Source organism: Euwallacea similis, chromosome 4 (genome assembly GCF_039881205.1).
Source record: "Euwallacea similis isolate ESF13 chromosome 4, ESF131.1, whole genome shotgun sequence".
Lineage (NCBI taxonomy): Eukaryota > Metazoa > Arthropoda > Insecta > Coleoptera > Curculionidae > Euwallacea > Euwallacea similis.
Window position 1 is genome coordinate 4,755,581 of NC_089612.1, and position 23,966 is coordinate 4,779,546.

The 23,966-nt window shown below is 32.6% G+C and overlaps 1 protein-coding gene across 3 annotated transcripts in view; it reads left to right on the forward strand.

Annotated features, from left to right (window-relative positions):
• Oct-TyrR (Octopamine-Tyramine receptor) overlaps positions 1–23,966 on the forward strand; it is a 76,364-nt gene that overhangs the window by 20,490 nt on the left and 31,908 nt on the right. For 2 of the 3 annotated variants that reach the window (XM_066389282.1, XM_066389285.1), the window contains exon 2: positions 6,060–6,111. The gene's annotated coding sequence lies outside the window, so the exon portion shown is untranslated. Of the gene's footprint in view, positions 1–5,556; positions 5,693–6,059; positions 6,112–23,966 lie in introns of those variants that run through there. The other variant, XM_066389283.1, reaches the window with a different exon arrangement.

Consider the following 23,966-nt stretch of genomic DNA (forward strand, 5'->3'; position numbering starts at 1 on the left):
TGCCTTGTAAGCCACTGCGGCAATTTTTCATTCAAACACTAGCTAAAATATATTACTAAACTATATTAAAACTTAGAAATGAAATGCAAATTATGCGAGAAGTCTTGACAATATTGCTTAATTCCCTAGTTTTAGGCAAAAATATTTTATTCATATTCATTTCATGATATTTTCATTCATATATATGTAAATTTCCGAGTCGCTTAAAAATATAAGGGTCTAGGGTGCAATGAAGGACTTTTACCAGCCCACTCAATTTAATACAATAGAATAGAATACAACGGGGATCTCGTAGACAGTAATAGATACATACTTGGTTAAAGGAAAGAAAAGAAAAGTTGCGTGTTCAAAGGGGTAGTTTCGTGACACAAACAGGACCACAGAATTATTTTTTCGAAGTTCGTTTTTATCATTTTCCAAGTTATGGTAAGAGATCGAAAAAATTTGGTGCAATAATTTTATATGCTACACGTTTCATAAAAGGAACATAGGAAGTTCTGGAAAAATTTTGATGCTTGAATTAATCTTGATGATCGCCAAAAAAATAAAAATATAAGTGAAATTTACTTGTTCACCTACGTTGTCAGCAAGCAGTATGGATAAAAAAACATATGCTCAAATTCAATCGCGACCAAATGTAGTGCTTCAACCTACTCCTTGGACATTGATGATATGAACACCACTTCGGACAATGTAAGTTCAGTGGGAACTCATCGAAGGATAATCAACTCGGAAGTTACTTCATTGAGTTTAATAGTGCCTCAGACAAGACTTTAAAAATTAAATTACATCATACTTTTCCTGTTTTAAATGGAAAAGTTCATAATTTTTGCAGCTGAATGAAGCTCTTAATAAATGGTGATCTATCTCTAACGACTTTGATTTTAAAATTGGACTCGTGTTCTTCTTCGACGCATCACATTAGGCTATTTTATAGATATTTTTTTTTATCATGAACCTATAGCCATTTTTAGTTTGTCTATTAAAATTAAACAAGGAACCAGGGAGTTGTCCACATCAATTTATTATCGTATGATATCAACCACTAAAAGGTTTCAAAACGCTTAAATAGTACATTGCCTAACGAGTGACGAAAATAAAATTTTTGTCAGTTCCTTTTTTATCTGCCACTTAAAATATCTCTCACAGTTTGCTGGTAAGCTAATAAAACACTCTGTATATTCAACATCACTTCAGCAACCTGTTTTCTCTAATTTGTATGTTTCTTTGAGTTCATTCATTTAAAAAAATCGCATAGGAAAATAATTTTTTGTAGAATTTAACAGTGTTAGCTCAGTTTCTTGAATATATTTGGAGTTCGATAATTCGTTATTAAATACGCTTTTGTAATTTCTGCAATTTCAACTCCTTATCACAAGCTTAGCTCTGCTTTTAGCACACTTTAAATCTCAAAAGAGATCAGTGCAGCTGATTTAAATCTAAATCTCATAAATTATTCAGTATGGAATGGCAGGTTCCTAGATGAGTGGAAAGTTAAAAGCATCTCATCCGCTATGTATCTTATACCTGTGGATTTCTATTCAAAAAGACGTTAGTGTATAATTTGGATATAGTAGTCATCATTTTAGGATTGTGAATAATACGAGGTTTTTATGCAATTTGCGCGGAAAATTTATCACAGAACTTTTCAGGGATTAAACCTTTTCCGAAAGTTTATTGCGGTCTACAATAATACTGCGTGTACTTATAGCAACGTTCTTTATTGACCTATTGGTAGGAGGTGGCTTTTGAAGTTTTAACTTCAAGTTTACAAGGCTTGATTAATTACGGAAAAGTTAATAAGCCACATTGTTGCTCAAATGTTTACCACCCTGTATACTCTATAGTTACAATTTAGGTTACAAAGAATACCTGAACTGGTACATTAAATCATGTAAATTTATGGACAGACTTCTCTCAGAAAAAAAATGTGAAAAAAAGTGTGTCCTAATTAATGAAATATGGGATAATTAACCCAATTTCGGCTAAGTAGTTTCCTTTGACTTATTAAATTAAATTTCGTCTTTAAATTCCCGTTAATCTGCGCTCCGGTTTAAATTGCGGCCTTTGAAAACTTTATTTGGCAATAACATTCCTGGACCGTAAAATGAAAGAAATTCAGCCGAATGTTCACCTTCATCGCCAGGCTCCGCTGATACCTCGGGCTAGGTCTCAATTAAAGCGGAATCCGCAAAACCGAAAACAAAACACAATTAACCTGGGAGTTCCAAATTCGTGAAAGACTTGAGGAAAAACAGATTTTAAACAAAGATTTTAATTCTCACTTTCGAAGCGGGCTGGTGAAGATAAATTTTATTTGAGCTTTGTGTACAACACTTTATTTTCAAATTTAGCACGTAAAAGTGTTTCAAATAAATTCACAAGGGATGTGTGTGCACTTTACGTTGGCCGAGAAGATTTATGGACGATTCAAACAATCTGATTTTGTTGAGTTCCTTGAAGTTCAAGAATTAAAAGGATTGAAGGTAAATCGTGTAGGTCTCACCCGGTATTGACCTCTTACGGTTCGATCTAAAATACAATGTGTAATAGACACAGACTTGGTTAAATAGGAGGAAAGTTGCACATAAAAGAGTAGAGTTTCACGGTACAAACGGATCTCTAAAATTATTTTTTGTTTTTCAGTTGTTTAAAAAAAAACACGAAACTTTCAAAGGTCCCTTTTATTTTTTTCCCCAAATTTTAGTTAAGGATCTGGAATCATTCCATACCACTAAATAGTACTTTACTGTTGTATAGAATTTTGACAGGTAAGACCCGGGTATTTGTACTCTTAAATTGTCAGCTAATACCTATAGTAACTTTAAAGGCATTTCTAAGATTTAACGACAACTAAGAAATTATACCACAAAGTTTCGGAACGTGAATCCCGACTAGAGTTTGTTCCGTCAAACTTACCACAAATATGGCTTTTCAGCCTTAAATCTATCTACGTTAAAGTGGTAGAGGAGAGTAACTTCCAGGTAATCGAAACTCGGTACCTCTTTTTTGTGACTTATAGCACAGTAACAGATTTTAGTAGAATTTAGGCGATTATTATTTATGTTATGAATTTATAAATAGGCCATTGACAATTCCGGATTGCTTTGTTTTTTGAGTTTTTTGGACTCATTAAAATGGAAAAGCAATAATTATTTATTAATTAAATAATTAAAAATTAAAGAATTAAACAGTTTTTATTATCCAATATCCTACAAATTTAAATAATGTAATCAATTATAAATAATGACACTGCCAATTTTCTACCATCAAAGTGACAAAATTAATTTATTATCGCTAATTCATTGAATTAATATGTATGTATATTATTGTTTTATACGAAAATATGGTCTCCATGATCCTTAATGAGGAAAAAGCTAAACAATAAGAGATACCGGATTAGTTAGATTCACGCAAATACGCGCAAGTTAATGGTTATTTAGAATCCGCATTCGTATTAGAAAAAACAAAACTTTTTGAATTTTATTTCAATCCATGAACAAATATCTTTTTGGGGAATGTGTGGGCAACTCTGAGCGTTCTGTCTATAAACCATGTATGATACGTTTTTTTACCAACTTTTAAGATAATGGCGCCTAAAAACTGATTTTTTACAGTTTCAAGATAATTCATCGAACGATTTATGTCATTGCTTTGTTCAAGATGGACGTGATCTACAAAATTACATATATTTCACCTACATTACTTTATGTCACAACTGTTGATTGGGATAAGGTATTGTTCATTTTGAGGTTTAAACATAACAACATTCTATCGAAATAATGGACCGGTATAGTGGGTCCATTATTTTCATTGATGAATGCATCACATCCATCAAAATATTCAATATATTTTGATGTATTTATATGACACACGCTCCCTCATAGACCATGTGATTTAGGAAAGGTCCTTTTATACATACATATATCTTTTTCGTAAATTTTTTATTTTAAAGAATGGTTTGTTTGAATCTGCCACCATAATGACGCCGATGTCGCTACGTTATTTCATTTCCAGGCATTTGAATAGCCCTGTGTAGTTTTCCGTCATTTTATTGCAATTACAACGAGCCTGCGGTAATTACTTCATAGCAATCTCGTAATGCAATACCCGAACAAAAAGTTTGGACTTTGTAATTTCAAGCTTTAGCGTAAACTTCAATAAATAAATTGGACATCTTACTTAGAAGGTGAACTGCAATTTGCAGTCAAGAATGCAAAGTGAAAGTTTCAGCTATTTTAATTTTTCAGTTAGTAACCTTTCCTCATTAGTATCGATTTACCTTTAGGCGAACTTTATGTCGTTTACTTTTCTCTCCTGTGCAGAGTAAATTCGGTGAAGAGATCTCAGAGTTACGAAGTCGGTTAAATGGGGAAAGAATTGCAGTTGTAACGTGCCAATTTAAAACCACTTGTTCTTTTTTGAAAAAGTTCATGGCTTGAACATTGGAGAAGGAAAGAAATATTCATTTGAATACAAAATATCAGGCCCACAAGTTCTAGACTGTCTAAAGGGAGAGGGGCGCTACTTACACCGGTGATTCTACATTTTACAGGCGAAAGGTTGCTGAAGAACAAGGCATCTTAGGATGTGACGCCATAGTATTTTTAATTTTGGTATTCTATCTTTGTTATCGTTTTATTTTGTGTATCAGCTGACGTGCTTAGGGGAATCTCGTCCCTTTATTCCTACATTGGGATACTACACTGTTTGAGCTGCAGTCAAATACTCGGGAGAACGGGTAGTCATTTTCCCATTTGATTTACTTGCGCATTTTCGCACTTCGTCATTTACTCTCCTTGTTTATATTATAGGAGTATTTTTTTTGTTGTCGTTGGGGGTTTAACACTAATCATTTTAGAGGACATTAACCAATAACTGAAGCGTCATAAAGAGGGCATATAACATATTTACATTTCATTGCGTGTATTGAGAGCTTATGATTATTTTAACTGACGATGTGGAATGATTGACTAGTGCTGGGAGGCTTGAAGTGAAGAAAACTTCAATTCCCAGTAAGTAATTCTGCAATTTTGTTCACAGATGTACTAAGGTGTAAGTTGAATATATTTTCTACTATTTTAATAGATATCTCTTGTCCTTCCGGACGATAATAACCAGAAAACCGAATCTTATACTTATGCAGCAATGAGAAATTTGTACTGATCACTGAGGAAACCCGAAATATAGGTCGAAACGTCGACGTTTGACTGACATTTCTTATTTTAAACACGATAAATTGCAACTACTTAAGTGAAGAACGAACGAACACGCGATTCAACCCTATTCATATGTTACGTTCTTCATAAAACTTGGCACATTCTATATTGAAAAATTTTATTACAACTTTCCGTTCACGATTCATGAATTCTTCCCTTTCTAGTAAACGTGTTTCAGCAAATAATTATAACAATAATCGGTCGATTTACTAATAATACGTATATGTGTGTTAACGTCTTAGATAAGATAAGATTTTGCTTCGATTAGTCTGGAAAAAGTTAGTAATAGTATTATTAATTTAGTTGAAATTTTAGTCGCTCCTTTATAGTAAATATTGGCTTATTTACGCATTCGACGATAGTATCGGTGCTTATACCATAATATCGCTGGTAGTTCATTAACTTAAAAAGCGATAAAAGTGTTGTGATTGTTTATTTTGCTCAGCGTCTCTCTACCAACATTGCAAAAGAAGGTAAGTCGGCCTTCTCCAAATGTTAAGCAATAAATAGTAAACCCGTAATATGCTGAAACAAAGTCTCAACTATCTCTAGACCGAAAATGAACGAGGGCTTGAATCGTACAAAGAGGGCTTACGATACCCTAAACAACCAATTTGCGATTCAATTCGGTCGTGCAGAATTCTTTTGTGAATTTAAATGAACAGAATCCCTGCACGCCTTTATGACTTGGCTTGGAAATTTTCGAAATCCCAAGCCAGAAACTGTTTATTTTAAAATACGTAGAACCTACTTTGCTGTGTTTTGTGATTTGGCGTTAAATTACGCAATCTCATCTTTACGGCGGGATTTTTGTCTAGCTTATAGATTATTTTGTTTCAGGCGGGATGATTCACGAACACATTTAATAAACGTTTCCGAAGAAAAAACAATGGTAAGTTTTCATGACATTTTGTACCGAATGTGTACAATTTCTTTAAAAGGGTTTTGATGAAACAGGCCTTTTAAGGTAAATGCTACGTTTCTCGTGTTATTACTTGACGAAATTGTCTTCATCCTCTTTCAATAAAACATTTTTTCGATGAAACGTGGTACAAGACAACCTCTTCGTCCTACATTTTCTCCTGAATGATTTACTTTGTACTGAGTTTTTCTGTGGCTGTCGCCAAGTCAGTGTCGTAAAGTAATACGGCGATTTTACATTACCGGTTGTATTATATTCAAAAAATTGGTACGAGCTGACTTTTCATTTTGAATTAAATGTTATGTTGAAAACTCTTATCTTGCTCAAGCCAATATTTATAAGTAAGATATTTGATGAGCCCCGAAAATTTAGATTTATGCCATGGAGTTGAAATACTATTGGGCTTTTCTTTAATTAGTGAAAAATGGTCTCGTTGACTCCATATACCTTTGCCATGTTATGGACTCTAATAGAATCCAATAAAAAACGGCTACAGAGTGACAGAGATACATTGACACAATCGACTCAAGACATTCAATTACACGGTGAACACCATGAATTGAATGTTAAAAAAAGGGCTATAACTTTGTTGTTTAAAAAAGGCGTAATCTATTATTACTCTCGGGTACTATCAATACACGTAAGATAATAGTTTGTATCAGATTGTTGTTAGTGTGACAAAAATTCGCTTTTTATAGACGTCAATCTGTTCCAGGACCGAGTTTGAGGGTAAAAACATAGTGAGGCATCGCATCTCGCCGGGCACCTCGACGTTTACCTCGCCGTCCGGCGACGGTAATCGAAACAATAGAATCACATGAGTGTAAACAAATTGAAATTGTTTACAAAGCGTCGCACCTCGCCCCCCACACGCCCCCCGCCAGTATATGAGGAACGAAATGCCTATTTTGTTTTTCGGCACCGACGTACTTGAAACTTGCTTTGTGATTGGTTCTCTCAACCTCCCGTTCCCCCCATACGGCAGCAATGCACTTTGCATTTGATCAGCAGTACCTCGCATGTTCCGTCCGATGGAAGAGTCGAATGTACGTTGAGGGTGGAGGAATGGCATGTGGTGTGCTGCTTCAAAGACCAGACTAAATTTAAAATAAACAAAGAATGAGTAATGATAGCCGCTACATCTAGATATATGGCGAGTCACTATCACTCTTTGAATCCGGCAACATTTTACTGCCTCTCAGTTCGTAGGAAACTAGACAAATATATTATGATAAACGGCGATGTAAACATCTTCATTATATTCAATCAACAGCGATGTTTAGTTCCTGGCAAGGTGAATGGCGAGGTGAACGTCGAGGTGCGATGCTTCACTATGTTTACCCTAAGAGAACAAAACTTAATCGCTCGTTCACTTGGCGTAAGTGTGTTATTCTGTGGCCAAAGAAATCTAGAACTTTATGAGCATGAATCTTGCAAGCATCTAGAGAAAAATACATCATGTGAATCATGGAAATTCAAAAAATGTTTTATCAACAACACAAATGATTCTAATGAAAAGATTTCCGATTCTTTTAATACTGTTGATGTGATTTATGTCGACTATAATAATTTAAAGCTGTAAGTAAATTGAAATTTTAGTATTCACTCAATTGCATTCGAAAGTAAAAAATTCTTGGATCTTGGTATTTTTATAACACGAGTGTATGTTTTATATTAAACCCAACGTTAGAGTTACGATGATGAATTAAGCTCTGGAAATTACGCATTGTCAATAAACACCTCTATATTTTAAAAACATAAGTCCTATAGGTTTTTAAAAAGGGATAAATGCAGCTTGTGAGACATTTCCTAAAGAATTTAAATGTATGATGGAAAGATGATTAAAACGTTGAGCAAAGTTTACAAGAATATCATCACCTTCTTTTTTGGATATTTTAATCTGGAAACAGGTCATATTTCTGCAATATAAGAAGATGTCTTGTTCTATTTAAGAAAAACGAAATTCAAGACATTGGGTGCTTTTCCAAGCTTAAAGATTATCCTAAATGAGCATTAAATTGCACATATTTGCGTTAATTTAACTGATCTCTTATGATTTAAAAGATTCCCATGCATTTCTACGAATTTATAGCACTCTGTACAGCACTAAATCTAATTCTAATTCTAATTTAGTTGAGCCGGTTCCAAATTATTTGCATTTACATACATGTATGTCATGACCATTTAACCCATAAAATAATTGAATTGTCATTTTCAAAATTCCATATCCTTAAAAATTTACAATTTATAAATATAAATAAATTGAGACTACTCAGAATATTTCTCAAAATTATGAAAAATATACAGCGTATTTCATTATATATGAATTTTATTTGCACTTTTACTAAAATAGCGATGTTCGTTCATTGAATAACCATTTTTAACTCTAGCAGAAATCCTGTAACTTTTGTACTTAAACATTTTCGCAAATTCTTATGAAACATTTTTCAGAAACAGTCTAAATATAAAGAATTTCCCAGCACATATCTCTAAGGTACATACTTGTACATACATACATATGTAGGTACATGGTTGTGTGATTGTGTTACGGTAATCTGGGAGCATCGTTATATTTGTGCTGACATTATATGATATTTGTACTTATGTATGTATTGATCTTTACTATGAAATATAAATGATTATTGAACTTGATAATGCCACATAAAGTTAAGATTAGTTTCCAGTGGATTTGAGTTGACACAGATTGGAACAACAACGAAGGGACTGCAACAGCAAAATAACGTTGTCTCAAATAGCAATTATAAGTTCACAGCGATAACTATTTCTATCGCTTAGAAGTTTTCCAATTATATACATATTTAAAAAGTAAATACAAATTTTCAGTTTCTCCAAATTTATTTAATCAGTTACTGGTTAAATAACGTTTTAAACTAGAAATTTCGCGAGTTTGCCTTTTCTAATAATTATGATCCGAGTCCTGCATGTAGTGCAACTTTGCAGTTTATCCACAAACTCCATGCTTAGACGAGCTTTTCCGGCAAGTTTTCCATTTCAACTGCCTTTTTATTTATATTTTATTTATTCAGGGTAAAACTAATACCTCAGGATAATTTATTGAAACGAAATCTATAAGAAATCAAATGGACAGAAATACTGATTAAGATTCAAATAAACAAGACCTTTCCGTTGGATTTACCACTTCATCCATGTAAAATAGCCCTTGAGGTGCTTAAAACACGGTTTATGCCCTTGAGATGTTTCGAATTATTACTGAATAAACACTTCTCGATAAGGGATTTGTGTGCCTGTTTGGATAAAACTGGGACCTTTCTTGTCTTTAATGCTACCTTGTTATAATTAAACTGTTAAGTGTTGTAGAAAGATTTGCAAATACACTTATATGCTGTATAAAATAATAAAACTACGAAATGAAATATATAACATTTCTTTAGGTTGAATTACATTGGGTAAGTTCACTAGCTAGTTACTGGTGAATTTAGTAGTGGTGACGCTCAATACAATACGGTACTTGCTTCAGCCGTCGGCGACTAACTACTAGTGTAATATACTCTTCAAAGTAAATTAATGACAAGTAAAAAAAAAAACGTGCTACTTGAGATTTGGATAAATTGAAAGTAAGTACAAAAAAATGTTGAATGTATAATATATACCGTCTTCTCGAAAGCATTTCAAGATTTTCAATTTAAACCACTTAAAACAGGTTGACTTATCAAAGGATAATTGTAGATTTCTTGATATTTTTATGCAATATGTTAACTGAAATAATCAGTTCAGGGACCATTTTCCACTATCTGACGCAACTATAAGCTATTGTTCAACACCACAAAAATACGAAATTTGTCAAAATCATAGGCGAATTTGACGTACATGCAGCAAATAGAATTTATTTCAAATCTCTATTGATAAGGATTTTTTGGGCAAACTCGTTAAAATTTCAGTTTGACTTTAAATTACATGTCGTATCAAGGTGTGATGTAGGGTAGCGGATGCCTGTTCCATTTGAAATGTCGCTAATTTCATTTAAAATCAGCTAATTTGGATGATAATTTTGGCAGATGATTTTGGTGAAATTACGAAAAAAAAATGATTTCTATTGGTTTAGAAAACGAAAAAGTATGATGAATATCTAGATAAAAGCGAAAATAATTTATTCGAAACATACAACGTCAAAAAATGTATTTTTCAATTGACATGATATGTATAATTACATTACGTATTTATAAAGGGTGGAAACTGAAAACTGAAATAAAACGGAAAATCGAATTACTAGTCATTAGGGTCCTCTAAACGGCAATAGTTACAGTGTTGGCTAAATGGGATAAAATTTGCGTGATTTGGAGCACTTTAGAGTTTGCCATTAAATTTATTGTTAATTATTCATATTAGAACAAATCGTGAATTACCAATTTAAAAGCAGATGAGACATTAAAAGATTAGGTTCTAGGAGAGCCAAATTTGTTGTTTTCTTTTCTATCTTTTCAGAATTTAGCATTTTAAATTTACTGGTGAAACCCACAAAAAAACATACAAACCGTATATTTATGTAGGTGCGTATGCAGTGTGGTCCAAGTTTTGTAACAGCAATTATCTTGATAAATATAATATTATAAAACAGCGACAGAGGAATAAGTTGAACATAATTTTAAACATAGTAGGTCTCTCAAAAATTACAACTCAGATAAAAATGACTGTAATTATAATTAGTTGTCATGGCTCGTTAACACTAAGAGAGTCATGACAAATTTATTTATATCCCCATTTGCTTCACAACAACGTAGCAACATTGTGCGAACACCGCATCTTCCTTTGTCCATTAATAAGTGAGATAAGCAGATATTGAGATCGAAAAATTGTAATAAAAATTGAAAACAGTTATAAATTTAAAGCCGTTAGTAATTGGTAAAAGTTAGGTTCGAAAGCACTACGGAAAAATAGTTTACATTTCTAGACACAATCTTAAAAGTCTCATCTAAAGTGTTTACATCTTTTATGGCCTACAAAACAGAGGAAAACTGACCGTAGAAATAAGGCAATGTAGCTTATAATAAAACCGCTAGCAGTAGGGTAAAACAGTTATAACCGTTACGTCCATTACAGATATGTAATTTATGTCTGGGGAAAACACCCATATGAGTTTGCTTGTAATTACGGTAGCTAAATCGTAAGGAACAAACTCACATTTGTAGAATAAATATTTTTTTACTTGAAAAAGTTTATTTAACAAAACTTGAAAATAATTTAAAATCTCCATACGACTTTGTTGTTAAATTTGGTGTAATAAAATGAGGTTTTCATGAAAACGTTTTCAGTCCAAAATATACCGTTTTTATAATAAGCTATCCACTGAATTGCGTATTTCTTTATATTTATCCTAGGAAGATGTGCTGTAACGCCTTTATGTACTATAATCCACTTACGTAAATTTAGTAATAATAACGTTTTTCTGTTGGTTAAAATTATCAATATGGTTTTTTATTCTTCTTTCTTAAAACCTTGTTTCATTACAATTTAATCAAACTTGGGACTTGGATTTTGATTGATTCCCAACAAGTTTTGTTAATTAAATAATCTATTCTACTGACCCCAAAAAATACATTTTAATTTTGTATTGTACAATTTCCAAGCTAAAATTACAAATATATATCTATGTTCGTAGCAGAACCCGGAACTGCAAAGTGTGTCGTATAAGAGTATCATCTGACGTTTGTTATGTTATCGCTCAGTGCTGACGTCGGACTTAAACAAAAATGCACGTTGCCATATAAGAAAATTCGAATTAATTTCACTATATTTATGTAATATGTATCGAAAAGATAATTTTTTGTATTTTGTGAAACTAGTCTTTTAATGCGAGATGTGATAAACCACTCCCCGAATGTTAAACAAATCATGAACCACTTTGGTTCGAAATAAACACATCAAATTTATACCGAATCATTTTAACAATTTAGGAACTTGGAATATTGAAAATAGTAAGATTTTAAACAAATATTTACATTTTCCTTTCCTTTAATATTTGACTGATAATTGGTTTATTTTAGAGGAAAGACATTTTTCAGACATTAAAAGCGTCAGATCTGAGACTATTTAGTCCACCATTCATTCCAGGAACATTTAGCATGGACTCAATAATGGTTTGCTCGAATATTTGTTAGCAGCATTAAATTGGAGATCGAAAAAAAAACGTTTCCAAAATCCAGTCTTTTCTGTAATAAACAAAAAAATAAATAAACAGCAAATAATAAGCAATAAAACAGTAGAAAGCAGTCAAGCGTCTAATTGTCTAAACATTCAAAACGCCTTTCACTTGAAAACCCATGATCCATCTTCATTAGAGTTGTTCATGGATAACACCATGGCGTCAGTTGGCCCACTTTAACACCAAATGATGTTAGTCTGCATCAAAATGCTCAGTCATTTTTCCAATTATTAGAGCAACCAGATGAAGACCCGGTTCATGATCAACAAGGGAGCTTTGTGATATTTATGGGATAAACTATTTTCAAGGTTACGGAAGTTGAAGAGGAAGGCAGTGTGTTATCCCAGCTACCTTTTAAAATCCGAATGAGGAAGTTGCGTAAGATGACCTAGATTTAAGCATGCATAGTGGCTCACTCCGGTAAAATCATAAATATGCTGATAAATGTTCAAATGAGAAAGTTGAAAATGAGGATTGTTTCATTCACAATTTGGTTCCTCAGATTAATGGGCAGAACCAAGGTAGTGATCAGATGATGGAAATTTCACAAAGAACGGCCAGGAAGTATTCACTAAAAAATAAATCGACAGTTATTTTGTACTTAAAAAATCTATAAATCATATTACTCACCGACAATCCTAAGTCCTCTTTCTTTACAACTCTCAAGCCCTGGTCATCTCATCAATCAAGTACCATAATTTCGCATATAACTTCTCGTTATAAATCTTCACTTACTCTGTTATACTTTGATATGTTTCAATTTTAGCATCGTTCGTCCTTAAACATGTCTCAATTTCGCACACTTCGAGATTTTATCCTCGCTTCCCTTCCCCAGCTCAAAACTTTGAATATTATGGTGAATATTTATCTTTTTTATTCCTCTCACTGATCTCTGTCTCCTTGTTGCACTTTATTCTTTATGAGAATTTTAATATATTTTTGTATATTCGATTTTTGAAAAGTTTGGCAGATTAATTACTTAATAAATAAAAACAGTTTTGGAGTCATTTTAAAAGCGTTTTTAAAGCAACTGAAGTGACATATTCTTACATGAAATAAATAAATTAAGTTTGTGATATTTTATACTTTATTTTGTAATACATTTTTCATAATATGTAACGACGACTTATTGATTGCCGTATTGCCAGAACACGAATATTCGATGTCCGGCATCTACTGTAATCTGCTTTGAAATATATTCCTATGACTAGGGCTTATACGGGGAAATAAAAGTATTCCCCAAGAAACACGTTTCCTGATAACATCTTTTGTTTCTGAGTGCCAACCATCTCTAAGGTATTGAATATATTTCAAATCCAGGCTCTACTCCTTATAGCGTTTATTTGTATACATTTTAGAGGCCATGAACCTTTCGCAAGTTAAATTTTAGGACGATAAAAGAACTGATTATCTAATTAAATGCATGCTGATATAACAGTATAAATTTACACATATAATTTATGCACTTTATGCAACATCTGGGAGATGGAAACATCTTGACTCGCAATTTCGTTTTACTATTTAAGATTTTTCTTTTGGACATAATGGATTTGATTAACGTTTCATCGGGCGCTCTATTGCGTGAATCTGAACTTGTTCAAATTCAGTTGCTCATTTTGGAATTCTTGAGTATTAAAATTGATATTACCATTATAAACCATTAGGGTTCCAATTGGAAACTATAGAAATTTGCTATATAAAGTGAAACTATTAGTTAAACAATGACGTTGGTTAATCAATTTACAGTTCAATTATCGTTTCGTCAACATGATAATTGAGAAAACACCTTGTTTCGATAGAGCGTAGTAATTGCGTTTGCAAAATTTACTTTTATTTCCTGGCGTTAGATATACAGGGTCGGTTAAATGGAGGCAAAGTGCTACCATTATGCAAGAAGTATTTTGGTTCTTTGAGAACTAAAAAAACCCTAATTACATTTAGAAATTCTCGGAAAAAATCGAAAATAGATTTTTCCTTTTAACTTTTTTCTGGCTTAAAATTGACATGACGTTTCGTTATCATCACCTTTTTTCTTTTTAGTACGGATATAACAATTTGTTTGTATTGTCCAAGCTCTTGGTATATCAAAAACGATCCTGAAAAGGAACTCTTTATACTGTTCATAGATTTGGTAAAACTGTACTATACTCTATACCTCCTTTCATGTTGCCCAAATTCTCCATTAGTTGCTTAATAACTCACAATCTTACATAATAATTATAATGGTGATTTAGTCATTATTTTAAACGCACTATGATACACTTTATCTTGTCAAATCGCCAGACAGTTGACATTTCATTGATGAATTGCTGAATGATATTCCGTTTTGTTAAAGAATTTGAATTTTCTTAATAATTTAATTACGCACATACAGTGCGGAAGTTTTGGACGGAACAGTTCATATAACTAAGATGTCGAACATATGCGGCCAAAATTCTCGGACACGTCGATTTTTATTTTTTCTTGCGGTTTTTTTTATGGTAAATTCATGTGTACAGAGTAGTTCAAAAATCAGGTACGACCACCAACTTTGTTTTTTCAAATAGAAATACCTATTTTTTATTTCATTTTTGAATTCTACGCAAAATTCTAAGTGTGTTTCATGAACCATGTCCTATACCTAAACGCAACAGGTCTCGAGAAATTTACGATTGAACGTATCAATAAATAAGACCGTGTCAGGTGTACGTCTAAGTAAGGTGGCCTTGGATTTCTTTGGTCCTGAAAAGGACCTTACTGAAAATTGGAAATTCAGTGGGGTAAATCATCGACAGACCCGCCCTGATTTAAGGATTCCTACAGACCTTTCTTTACTGCAATTAACGATTTATTTTATGCTATGCATTTCGATAGATCGCAACTGGCATTAAGGAGAACTACTGAGAGTAATTTGATTTTATAATTGTTACTAACTTTATTATGCACATATTCATTTGTTGAACTATTAATTAGTTGATACTAAATAGCATTTGTCAGTGACAAAACATAATAATTTATGTTATTTTGTTTGAAACTGGAAACCGAATGTAATATTGTTAAAATGTAGTGTAATAACATGGCAAACAAAAGCGACAAATTGGAAACATAACCGATATTCAATAGCTGCCTAATTTGAGCAAAACATGCAAAATAACCGGTATTAATGATGCCTAGGTACAAATTGAATTTTCAACACTGTGATTATGACACTTTTTGTTACAAATTTAATTAGGAAGTTAAATATTCATTTCTATAGGTACTGGTAAATCTCATCAATTTTATTCACGTAATATAGTATACAGAATATATAAAGTCTTATGATTTCATTTTTAAGGGATGATTCACCATCTTAAACGCAATTAAATGATGCATCGATGAATTATTGTGGTACTCCTATTCTAAGACCTCCTCGGTTAGTAGATCTGATTATTTATAACCGTTGATTTATTTATGAGGCTTTATACAGAACATGGTATACACCAATTTAATACGTGATGTCGAAGATTCTTGTAATTGAGTTGAAGAAGCTACTACGAGACTTCGAAAATAGGACCGGGCTTGCAAGCTATGCCGATTTCTGGCTACATCAAGCGAGACTTTGTATTCAGCAACAAAGTAGGAACTTCGAACAACTGCTATAAATTGGATAATCATCATTTACTTAAAAGTAGATTATTGAAAATGGTTAATTGGAAAATTGTTTAAAAAATGATATCTTTGTTATATGTATATCATTTATGTTTTTTTTTTTTTTAATTTAATCGGCATTTTTTAAGATTATTAATCACCCTTTAAAAATAAAATCATAAAATCTTAAACATCCTGTATATGCAAATAGAAAAAGGTTTTTATCATGAATATTTGATAATAAATTCATCTGTTTGGCCACGTAAATCGCTGAATCTATTCGGTGCGGCGAGTAAAGGCTTACACAATGTAAATGATTCTCTTTTGATGGAGTTTTTTGGTATGTTTTGATATTATTATAGATTTTTTTTTTCAATAATTCAACAAAGCCAGCTTATTGGGTTGAAAAACGATGCAAGAGCATTAAAAAAAATGGCACGTGTACATTAACCAATTTCCCTGTAAAGGCTGAGAATCTGTATAAGTGACTGCTTAATTTTTGAAATTAAATTTAGAAAAAACAAGAAGACAGCTTACATGGGTTTCCTTAGTTCTGATATCAGCTGGAAAATGTTCTTATTGGACTTTTGGAGTTCTTATTGGACTTAGAGAACTTATTAAGTTTATAAACATCGTGTCGCTCGTACGGTCAAAACTTATTTGGCAATCAAAATTTCAATGACTCGTGATCAGGGGATGCGTGAGTGAACGGTGTGTAAAGTTTACTCGCTTTTTCTTAACATTCATTTAAACCGGAACTACCATCATGTGACAAAATAATGTATAATAGAAATTGTAGCGTTCGAGCGACACTCGTGTGTTTATCAGTACGCGGTTACGTCCTCGACAGAATGGTAAAATCCCTACTTGCACTAAAATAATGTTTATACCGCACTAATTATTTAAATAAGTCTTATTGATAGTTACCATAAATTACTATTTGCATACTGGTTTTCATTAACAATACCTAGTTGTATGTTATATTAGAGTTACTTACGACCAAGGTTTATAGAACCACAAAAAAAGCGAAAAAGAACATAGATTATGTCTCTATTATGTTTAAAGATATACATAACCCATGTGAATTAAAATTTGTATTGTTCTAAGGAAGGACCAAGGTATGACTAGGATGGTACTAATCGTATTGTTCTAAGAAAGGCACGAATATAGTGGCGAAATGTACAGAAGTACGGAAATTTTCCATTTTATAAGGGTTTTTATGATGTATGACAAACCAACAGGTTGCGATTCTATTTTTCGATAGATCGCAAAACTTTGCTCTGGCACGACCGTGGCAAGTCCTAAAACTCCAAAACCCGAAGACACTGAACACACCTCTGGCGAGTATCGTTTGCTAGGCGTGTGATTTTTGACTTTTTAATCATTAATTTATTCTGAAAGAAAATGATGTTTAGAAGTTTTTATTGTTGAAACTTCTAGCGATTGAATTTTAAGCGAAAATTAAAAAATAGTGAACATATCAATGACGTACCTATAGAAAATTCACTGCACTTAAAATTTTGAAATTCACTTCCTTTTCCTCTCGTTGACGCAAGGTCTTATCGACGGGAAGTATCAATTTCTGTCAATAAGTTTTCTGTAAAAATAATGGCCCAGGGGTGCCAAAGGGAAAAAAACGTTTTCTTAATGGTTGCACCAGCTTTTCACTGAGAACCGAATTCTCATGAACTATGTTTTGATTTTACTGTCTTTTTCCCACATTTCAACCTTGTCTTTTATACGGTTTACACATGCATGGATGCTGTGAAGCTATATACTTTCAGCTTTCCAATATTTTATTAAAATGGAAACTGCGAACCTTTCATCTCAAACCGGAGTTATATTTGCTTGTGACACGACTTTTTACTTAAGGCCGCATTAATTTCATGAAATTGAGTTTGGAGTTGCGAGAAATAAATGAAGATGAATGTTATGGGTAAAGAATTCTACTTTTTGAAATGCGGTGGAGTTTTAGAAACAACAAACAAATATTCATAGAAATTATGTTACCTGATGTCACAATACCCATTTACGTAAGGACGACATGGCTCCACTACAAATCGTTTAAGAATCCTAATGCTAATGCTCTGTTAATTAAAAAATTATATTTGTCCTCTTTATATGTACATATATGTTTATTTGTCAACGCTTCCTAATAAAAATAATTTCGCTATCATTATTTTTAACATCTATTAATAAGGTAGTTAACGCATGGTGCATGGCATCAATCATAATGTTTGCAATTCGCGTCACAGTTTCTCTTCGATGTGTTTATTTAACATATCGTATTATTAGATGAAAGGATATAACAAGTTTTCTTGGGAGTTTTGTGCATCACCGTTTTTCACAACAATTAGTTTACCTAATATTGAATGGTCGGAAAATCATGATGAGGCATAAACGTATTCTTCGACCACTGGCTTTAAAAGGTACTCCTATCATTTATAGATGCGTATACGTGCATCTGAACTAACCCAAAATAACCCTCGTGATAGAAGGCAATAATTTACAGAAGTGTGTTTTCCTGATTGGTTCTTCGATTGCGTGTAATAGGATAGGTTCAATCTATTTAAGCGGTTGAAAGAAATGAGCACATTAGGAATTAAATTAATATTATTAACGCTCGTGTTTACGTTCAGGCTAATTCGTATATTGTAAGGCACATAAAATGCAAAAAATAGGCTTTTATTGAGGCATAAACAAACTTATGGTGTACTACGCTAAGTTGCATCAGGCCCTAACGTAAACTGATTTCGAACATACAATTAATTTTTTTACTGATTTAGATACTTTTTTTGCATTACTTATACATACATATACGTACATATCAATTAAAAACGTTATACGGAGAAGGAAAAAAGTTCAGAATATTGAAAATCAGCGTACAAATTTAAACAGTCGTAAACTTTTTGCGAAGGATATAATTTTCGCATGCTACTCATTGTTTTAAAAATCATTTTATGGTCTTCGACGGATAACTATAAAAAATTGATTAAAGTCGATGGAATATTCCTTACAAGGTGATACAAAAAAGATCTACAAAAATGTAATCACACAAAATCCTTACGATTTCTGGAAAGTGATCGAATTAGTTTTTTTTTTGTTTTTGCAATTCTAAATTCACAGAAATAGAATGTTTACCGAATAAGCTACAACTCAAGATGAAGTCGATTTCGGGTTAAAAGGCAGAAAGAAAGCCTTACAGAATACAGAAACGTTAAAATTGTCAATTCCATCACTTTCCAGAAAACGGAGGGGTTTCGTTTTTTAGTTTTTTGTAGACATTTTTTGAGTCACCTTGTCTGTATTCCAACAGACTGTATTCAACTTTTTATCGTCGAAGACCATGAAAAGATCTCTTTCATACTATGAAAGACACCTGGAAATTTTATCCTTCACAAAAAGTTTACTTATTATTTGATAATATTGAGTAACCGTAGTTCTCAAATCTCACCTTAACACATTTCTAATGGCAGATTTAAAACTCCATACGTAAAGGGTAGTAAGACCCCACTGCCTTTTGGCATCAGTATATATTTTTTTAATTGCTTATTAATTAATCTCCAATTAAGAAAGTTGTGAATCAAGTGAGTGTTTTAAAATAATGCTCCAGTACTGTCACCACCCGCTGTGTTCCAGTTGATAGCAGTCACCTTGTACACGTACTTATTTAAAAAACTTAACGGTGACTTCGCTACACGCCTTTGGGTATTTCCGTTTTTTTCAGGAATCTATCACATTTTTCATTTATTAGGGAAAAGACTATTTACCTTTAAGAAAAAAGGTTACGCTCCTAAATCAATTAAATATACCTCTTTTTAGCTTTGCACCTCCATTAATCAATATCGAAAAAAGAGAAATGTCAACTCAATAAGGTAAATAATAGATTCGATATTTCTCCACTTCTGTTGGGAATTTTTATTTTATTTATCTGTTTTATTGAGGTCGAAAAAGCCGGCCCAACTACACCATTTATCAGGGAACCATTTCCCATATGTTCGGATATGTGTAAGAATAAAATATCAACTCAGCTCTATTGGATGGTCATGAATCAACGGCGTTGAAATAAGGTCAAAAGGACTGAATCCTCTAAAAACTCACAGAAATCAAGCCTTTGCTTTCTGTTTAAAGCTTTTACAGTTAATTCTTAGTTAAAGGCATGCTGTAGACTGAATGTAATGTTAAGCTTTTAGATTCTACCAAGAGTTTCAACGTAAATTAACCGCAAAATTGGACCCTCAGTGGGACGAAGTTTCCTTTTAACTTTTTGCCTTACCTATAATATTTCACTTTCCTTCCTTCAAAACACCGGCCACCTTTTAAAATTATGAGGTTTTATTTATAGAATATGATGGGACTTTAAAAACTTTTGTAGATTGACCCACATATGCGGTGGCGTAAGTAAAGGTCTCAGGCATTTTCTATAAAACACCTCAAAGAGCGATAAAATTTCATTTTCGCAGTTGGGAGGACTACTAAAGCAACTTTACTTTTTCTAATGAGAGATAGAGGTAGATCATTTACTTCCAAGGGAAGAAAAAATGTTCACTCCCTTTCATCCACTTCAACACTATCAGCAAGTATTGTTTTGAAAAACATAACTCACTCTAGGATAACCAGCCAAAAATCAATCGTCAATATTGCCATATTAAGCAATTTTAAATTTATTGCGTTAACTAAGAAAGTAGCCGATAGTATAATGCAATATCTTTGTAGTAATCAATTGCGATAAATGAAATAACCATAAATCAGATTTGCTCACGAATTGCCATTTTGGAACTTAATTACTTAGTATTCATTACGTCATTCATGCACGCTAAAAACTACAATTTGCACAAACGTTAAAATTTACAAATTTAAATTAAGTAATTCCCTGTAGGAATGTCCACATATGGCAATAACTGGTAATCCTTACTGACTTCTACCTGTCAAGAAAAGTTCCTTACTTATAGATAACAGAGAAACCCTATGCCAAAACCTTTTATTTTTGGCGAAATAATACCACATAATAATTTATGGTCCTACTTAACTCTGCTCAAATACTCAATTACTAAATAAGGTCGATGGAGCCTCATCTAAAAAAAGGTCACATCACGTAACATATAAAGTGCACTCGTGGATTCTCTGAGTTATCAGTGTATCTGAAGAGAATTCCCAAACTGAGGCCCTCTTTAGCGCAACTTGTTTCTTATTTTCTTTCTTGGAAAGCTAGCTAATCAATGAGTATTCTTCGCTCTGGAATCTATTTGAATGACAAAAAATTATAATGCAAACATCAAATTGAAAGGATTTTGAAAAATAAACCATTTGTTACGCCTTACAGTGAATTTACATTTAATGTTATTTATTATTACGCTTATGAAGATCCAAAATGATTATGCTTGTTTGAGAGCAACAGTACTGGTCCGGCATATAACGACAGATTTTTGGTCCTGATTTTGCTTACTATGCTTTTCCGAGAACTTAATAAGGTGCAAATTTAAATTGTGAAACATTACATTTTAGAGAATGTGCTTCATATGAGAAAAAAACATATTCCATTGAATCTGCTACTATGTGATATATAGGTACTGAAATTGCAGGTAAGAATTTCATTAGGATGCCTGTGGTATATCATTAGCCCCCAAAGGGCTGTTATGGTCACGTGAATAAATCAATTTTCTGCTTCCTGCTGTTTCCGGAGCGAAGGCCAATAAATAATATGAAAATTTTACAAATAAGAAAAAAATAAGAAATGAAATGTTTTTTTTTTTATACGAACAACACGCCATGACACTCTAAAAAGTTCCTTTTCGCTGCTAGAACTGATGCACAATTAAACACCCCCAGCAGGCATTCTGAGGAAAATCTAAACCGAAAATTTTTCGTCATTTGCTGGACTGCACGGTGAAGTAGACTTTTTGCTGTTCCCATTTGTAGATTTGTAGATTTTATTATTTTACTCGTGAAAATACGGCTTTGATTTGTGTTTGCTGTTTGTGTCCACTTTTCCATTTACTAATAAAATCCCTGGCTTTTCCGTTTGGTGGAATTATGAGAATCACCGAAGAAGTGACAAAGAGCTCAAAAGGAGGAGATCAAAATTCCCATAAATGTCGATGAGATAGATGTGTGTTTGTGTGAAACTGCCAATTTCTTGTAAATCGTAAGAAAACATGAACATTTCTCAGATATATAGGGTAATTATTAACCTTTACGCATAAACTTGGGAAATTATAGCTGAGGACGAATAATAATTAATAGCGAAAAAAATGTAATCAAACATTTTTATTTTCAAAGCTACCAATTTATTTCAAATAAAAATTTTCAAAAAAAACTTGTATTTCCTATAATTAAAAATTCATTTAATTTATCATAGTAACTGTTCGGGTTCACCTGATAAATTTTTTGTGTCTCAACTCAATTGTGAGAAAGGGAGGGTTTTGATTGAAATTTGAATCGAAGGGTTTTTGCACAGTTTATATCCACGCATACGTTGAATGGATCATTAAATTGTGTAGCTTATAATTTATTTGAAGTTGCGATTATACCCTTGTTAAATCCATATTCCTGCATACACTGATATCGTTCGACACAAGCAGCGCAACAAAATTTATGCATCACCTAAATTTTCTATACCTATGCTTAGCTAGAATTCTACTAACTAGAATAGAGAGATAATGTGAAAGAATATGTATACCTTGATAATAGCTCACTTTATAGGATCTACAGTGTGTCTAAATAAGGGAAAATGTTTGGTAGGTTTTCCCGTCCATACAGGGTGTCCGAAAATAGTGCGCAAATAGTATGAGAGGTCAATCCTTAGGTTCAAATAATAATTTGATTTTTCGTTTAAATATGAAATCTTAAACGGCTCGTTATTGAGGTAGAGGCTGTTGAAGTTCCAGTTTTCTACAAATTTTACTTCAGTCTTTAAGATATATAATTAAATTTTTGTGCACACGCTAGCGTCGAGTTTACGTTTCCATGACTAGATTTTGAAAAAATCGTTGCTAATTTTACAGATTAATATATTTTCTCAGATTTCCTTTGTACCACTTAAACTTTTTTGTGGCACGTCACTGAACGTATCTTTGTAAAACTCCGAAGGCTTTGTTCAGTTTAAAAACTTTTTTCTCATGCGTTGTTTCCGTAAGTTTCGCCATATAATTTATTATTTTATACTGTTTACCGCGTACACTGCGCTGCTTTGCAGTAAATCGAACATTACAGTACCTCATACTGTTATGTTGTTAAGCAATCTCACCAGACTCTAACTAAGGATCTCTCGTTCGAAAAAATGCAATATACATATACTATACCTGCTGTGTATTTTAGTGTATATTGTGGTTTCAGTATTGAGTTTAACATTGTAGTAACAACTCTCCCCTGAATAACGATTATATGCAAACTTATGAAAATACGTCTCTCCGAGTTCCCTAAGTTGGCCTAACTTAATCCAAAATAAAGTTAAGGTCTGGATGTGAAGTCTTGAGGTCAGACATCGTGACAAATTTCTTGGGTATAACATTTAGTTTTAAGGGCTTTTAAGGGACAAATTTTAAATTGACAAATACTGTTTGTTTTATTTTATCTCTTGATTCGCTTCAATGACGATCCAATTGAAAATTAATCTATTGAACTGCATTTTCCTAAAGTGCCATTAGCACGTGCTTTTTATTGAGCTGGAACATCGCTGTCGTCTTGTTAACCCCATAAATCTAAAAGTTGAGGACAATGTAGCTTTTACGTACTATAGAAAATCTTCTTCGTTTTATCCTTAGGTTAAGGACAATAAGGAAACTTTCGTATGTCACAGTTTATGGCCGTGACAACCATTACAGGACAATCAAATTAATTAATAAATAGAGGGTATCCGGAAATGGCGGACAGAAATTTTAAAAAGCGATTACTTAGATTAAATTAAGATGATCTTCATTGAATCAAGATGTAGTAAGTACTTCGTTATTGAAATATTGATATTTCAAGGCGTTAAAATATAAGATTTTTAAGGATTTTAAGTGAGAAATGCTTCAATTTTTAAAATAATAAGTTGAAA